Genomic DNA, 5,932 nt, shown 5'->3' with positions numbered 1-5,932 from the left:
TATTATATTATATTATAATATAATGTTTTAGATTAAATAAATGTGACAAAGAGTGTCACATATTGTAACATATGATAGAGAGTTACAATATTTAGATATATGAGATATATCCAAATATGTACGATATTTGGTGTTACAAATTTGTAACTTCCAAATGTTACCCTTTATTGTGTAAATTTGGTGTTACACAATATTGAGATGAATTTCATAAAGCCATATGTGAAATGGCTGTTAGAGATATGATTTTAACCACAATAATGTGTTTTGGGGGTTGCAAAATCATTTGGGAGGGTTTGGAACCGTTTGGAATAACAACACATTTTCAAGTGCTAAAATTGGTCAGTGGCTGCGACCTGTGGGACAGAGAGCAGTGGCCGCAGCCACTGATGTCCCTGGCTGTGGTCACAGGTGTAAATCTGACCAATTGTTCAGTTTTTTCAATCTTTGTTGAACGGCTCAAAAAACTCAAATAACTCCAAAATCTCATTTTTAATTCCATATTTATCCAATTAAACATTGGTAACAACAATGGGGGTTGGTGGAATTTGAAATTCAAAGGGTGTCTCTAAACTCTATAAATAGGAGCCTATAGCTCACTTGAAAGACACAACATTTCTATCCATTAGAGCACTTGACTAGAAACACCTTGAGGCTTGATAGTTCCAGAAAGCATTTCCTTTAATATGAGAGAGATCCCTTAGTGCTTGAGTTAGGGGGAAATAAGCTTTTGGACAAAGGTTTTAAACCTTGTTCAAGTTGGTGATCCCCAACACTCTTCACTTAGGTTGTGTAAGTGAGAGTTTTCTTTGTTTTGTTCTTACAATTTCTTATATTGCTTTTCTTCTTATTCCTGTTGTTTTATTTACTTGTGATTTTGTTTAGAGTTGTAATCTTCTTTTCTTTTGCTCCAAATACTTTTACTTTACTTGTAATCTTTTTCTTAGAGTTGTATTTTTCACTATTCTATTATTCTTCTCTTCTTCTTCTTCTTCTTTTGTTTATTTGTACTTTCAGTTATAGAGTTGTAACCTTATTTAATCAATCTTTATTCATTTGTAATATATTTCCTAGAGTTTTAATATTCTTACCTATTTCCATTGAGACAATATATTTTTTCCTAACAATAGACAGGGCCAATATATCTACAATAGAAAACTTACCTCCATCGGTGTCTATTAAGGGGGTTTGTAGTTTTTTGGGCCACACTGGTTTTTATAAGAGGTTTATAAAGGACTTTTTGAATATTTCAAAGCCCTTATATACTCTACTTATGAATGGTGTAGTGTTTGAATTTAATGTTGAATGTTTAAGGGCATTTAACAAGCTGAAGGAGAAATTGGTATTTGCTCCGATTGTTGTATCACCGAATTGGGAACTTCCTTTTGAATTGATGTGCGATGCGAGTGATTATGCAGAAGCATCCGTTCTGGGACAGCGATTTGACAAGGTATTCTGAACAATTTATTATGCTAGTCGAACCTTGAATGATGCTCAATTAAATTATGCAACTACTGAGAAGGAATTACTTGCAATTGTCTTTGCGTTCGACAAGTTCATGCCATATTTAATTGGTAATAAGGTGATTTTCTACACAGAATGATGAAAACTTCCCGAATGAACAATTATTTTCCATTGAAAGTGAAGAAAAGCTACCATTTGTTTTCTGATTTTGTCAATTATTTGGTAGCTAAAGTTGTGCCTTCGGACATGTCAAGGCAGCAACTCAAAAAGTTCTATTCAAAAGTCAAGCATTATTATTGGGATGAGCCCATTCTCTTTAGTCATTGTGGTGATCAAGTAATTAGAAGATGTGTCCCAGAAGAGGAGATGATTTCCTTTCTTACTCATTGCCATACTTTACATTGTGGTTGTCACTTTGGAGGAACAAGGACAACAACAAAAGCTTTGCAATGTGGGTTTTATTGGCACACGTTATTTAAAGATGCTAGTGCCTTTGTTAAGAGTTTTGATCATTGACAAAGGACCGGTAACATATCAAGAAGAGATCAAATGTCGATGACTGGAATTCTGGAAGTTGAGTTGTTTGATGTGTGAGGAATAGATTTTATGGGGCCTTTCCCGTCATCTTACAATAACAAGTACATTTTGCTGGCAGTAGATTATGTTTCTAAATGGGTGGAAGCTATAGCAACTCCTACTTGTGATGGTAAGGAGGTACTTAAATTCCTTCATAAAAATATTTTTACCCGGTTCAGTACTCCAAGAGCAATTATTAGTGATAAAGGAAGTTATTTCTGCAACAAGTCATTCACAGCTCTATGCTCTCGTTATGGAGTTCATCATCGAAAGGCCTTGTTCTATCATCCACTTGATAATGATCAAGGAGAAGTGTCAAACCGAGAGATTAAAAGTATTTTGGAGAACACTGTAAATACATCAAGGAAGGATTGGTTGAAAAAGCTTGATGATTCATTGTGGGCATATCACACAGCATTCAAGACTCTGATTGGTATGTCACCATATCAATTGGTGTTTGGAAAGGCATGTCATTTACTAGTGGAACTTGAGCACCGAGCTTATTGGAGCAGTAAAAAAGTTGAATGTTGATCTCTTTCTAGCAAGACAAAATAGGCTTCTGGAGTTAAACAAGCTTGATGAATTTCGAAATGAAGCCTATGAAAATGCAATGATTTATATAGAAAAGTCGAAGGCATTTCATGATAAAAGGATAATTAGGAAGGATTTCCAACCGGGAGACAAGGTTCTATTATTTAATTCTCGATCGAAACTTTTTAAGGAAAATTAAAGTTAAGATGGTCGGGACCATACACCATTGTTGTTTCATTGCCTTATGGAGTGATGAAAATTCATAGCGAGAAGGCAAAATACTTCAAGGTGAATGGTCAGAGATTGACGCACTATTTGGAAGGACCGGTGGAAAAATGCAAGTCTGTGATGGTCTTGGAACCCCTTTGAATTGGGTGTTTAGCGTCCGACTAAATGGCATTAACGACAGCGCGTTTTGGGAGCCATCCCAAGTTTTTTTTTTAGTATTTTTGTTCTTTTATTTTAGTTGGACAATGATTTTTATGTTTCGTGTTAAATTTTTTATGTTGGTTTAGTTTTTTTTTTAGAATTTTGGACTTAAGATTGTAAATTTGAGTCGTGGAATTCGTGAAAACTATAAAACTGTAAACAAAATGAAGTTTTTCTACAGGAGTCAATTTGAGCCACGACGCCCCTCCATTTGAGCCGCGGTGCAGCACAGACAGAGAGCCCAGGGATTTTCATAAGTGCCCAGGTGTCGAGGCGCCCTAAAATTGAGCCGCAACGCGCCTTCCCAGAAATTAAACCCAAAATTTCACACGGGCCGCAGTGCTATACCTCATGCGTCGCTACGCTTAGTCGCAAATTTGTTATAAACCGTAAGTTTTTCTTGTTTTTCCTCACTTTCTCATATTTTCTATACACAGTCTGAAATTCCCACCTCCATTACACCATTGTTTCAGGCCAACCCATCAAAATTTTCCACACTTTCATTCATAATCTTTATATTTTTCCATCACCACTTTGGCTTCCATCCCTTTTCACTTACATTCTCACCATTCAAAACCCTAATTTTGAATTCTTGGGAGAACTTGATATCTTTCATCCAATCTTCATTGTGAGTAATTATTTTTCTCTTATAATCTGAATATTTTGGTGTTTTTGACAATATATTATTGTGATTTGGGTGGTTAAGGGTTGTATTGTTTATATTGGGTGTTGAGTGTTGGTTTGAAAAGTTTGTTTGTGTGATTTGTGGTATTTTGTTGAATTATGAAGTGGAAAAAACAAGGGGAGGTGCTATCAAAATTTTTATAAAATTTAAGTGTTAAGAATTGTAATGGGACCTAAGAGATCGAGTCATGGAACATCATCATCTAGGGGGGGGCAGTTTCTTATGATAGAACACGGTTTGTGAGCAAAGAGGCTCAGGATAGACATGAGAGATTGAGGAAATGAAGTATTATCATAATTCTCCTTTTGATGACCCGACCTATGAGCCTATTAGATTTATCCTTCAAGATAGAGGTTGGCAATCATTGGTCAATGTGGATAGCATTCCTAAACCTAACGTTTCTCTGGTATATGAGTTTTATGCTAACTGGCCTGAGCAAGAGAATAATACTTGTTTTGTGAGGGGGAAGCGAATGCCGGTTAATGTTGTGACGTTCAATAATTTTTATGAGCTACAGTCTTACCCAAATGAGCAAGATGAGTATAATGCGTTCTTACACACTGAGATTGATTATGAGGAGATGTCAGAGTTCATTGGTTGTCCTGGGGCCAGAGTTACTTATACACATGATGAGCCCAAACATATGTATCGGTGTCAACTTAACTGAATGACACATACGTTCTTGTATTTTGTGAGTGCTCAGTTGATTCCTTCATCACACTTTTTTGATATTGCTATGGATAGATTGCTTATGGTTTATGCAATAATGAAGGGGATGAAAATTGATGTGGGAAAACAAATGCGAAATAGTATTGGGTTTATTTGTCGGCTAACGACAACTGGTGGACTAGGGCATGGATCCTTTATTATGGATCTGTGTGAAACTTACGGAGTTCCTATGCATCCGACTGATGTTAAAGGCCGAGTCCAAGGTAGTATTACCCAGACTACTGTTTATGGGTATTTTGTGCCTATAGCAGTTCCTGATCCAGAGGAATAAAGACCGCGTCGTAATCGGTGTGCCGAGGCTGTTCAAACAGATGAACTAGAGGATGTAGAGGAAAATGTAATAGCTACTTTTTATGAGGATCCGATGATGGCGATTGGTGGACCAATTAATCCTCATGTCCAATATAAAAATGCTCAGTTGAATTATATTATTCAGTAAAACAATCATATGCAACAATATTGGATGGCCAAAAATGAATATGAGTATACACACGTCGATCAATTGAATGCTTTAGTTGGTCATTAGAACTTGAATGATGTGTAGCAACCTTATTTTACATATCCTCCAGAGTTTCACCCGTATGAGCAGAAACCGCCTCCTCCACCATGCTAAAATGGTGATTGGGTAAGTTTTCTTTTTCCTTTTAATTTTTTTTAACACATTGGGGGCAATATGTTATTTAAGTTTGGGGGAGGGATTACTTTGTTTTGTTTATTTTAGTTTATTTTGTTTTGTTTTTTTTTTTTGTTTTTAGTGTTTATAATTATGAATCAAGTTGTTTTAATGAAAGCCAATGATACTTATAACCATGTGATGCGAGTGATTTTTTTTTACAAGCTATGAGAATCCGTGTGCTTGGTGAAAGTAATATAGTAATTAGTTTTGTTCTGAGTTCGATTTTCATAAAAGACTTAAGTAATATATTTCTTACAGTCTTTTAGTATATGCATGTTAAGTGGGTTTGTGGAGTAGTGGATCAAAATTTTGAAAATATTTTAGAACTTGTATAATTTGTTGATTGAGATGGAATTGGAATAATACATGCTTAGAAAGATGATTTAGGCAATTCTTTGTAACGTTTGAGTCTTTCATGCCAATCATAATTTACTAAATCCCTAGTTACCCAATTTTGAGCCTAATATGATTCTTTTTGTTTGACACTTATTTTTGAGCTTATTTGAAACTTTGTTATTTTTCATTTCCTTTGATATACCATGAGCATATGAAAAAGTGATTGGGAGATGGTTTGTACTAAAGTTTATATTTAGAAATTTGTGTCAATAGAAGAAGCAAAAAAAAGAGAAAAAAAAGTATATTGAAAATGAACTACACTCCAATTGAAAATACAAAGAAACAAGTTTGGAGGAGTGTAGTATCATCAGAAAAGAAAGAGAATTGAAAAAAAAAACAAATATATAGATTTCAGTTTATGAATTTTCTCTCAAATAATATATTTTTTTGAAAGTTGGGGAATATTTTTGGGGCTTGTGAGTTGATATAAGATTGGTTTGTTTGGATGT

The sequence above is a fragment of the Humulus lupulus genome, chromosome 1, assembly GCF_963169125.1.
Source record: "Humulus lupulus chromosome 1, drHumLupu1.1, whole genome shotgun sequence".
In the NCBI taxonomy this organism is placed as follows: domain Eukaryota; kingdom Viridiplantae; phylum Streptophyta; class Magnoliopsida; order Rosales; family Cannabaceae; genus Humulus; species Humulus lupulus.
Note: the sequence above shows the minus strand (reverse complement) of the source record.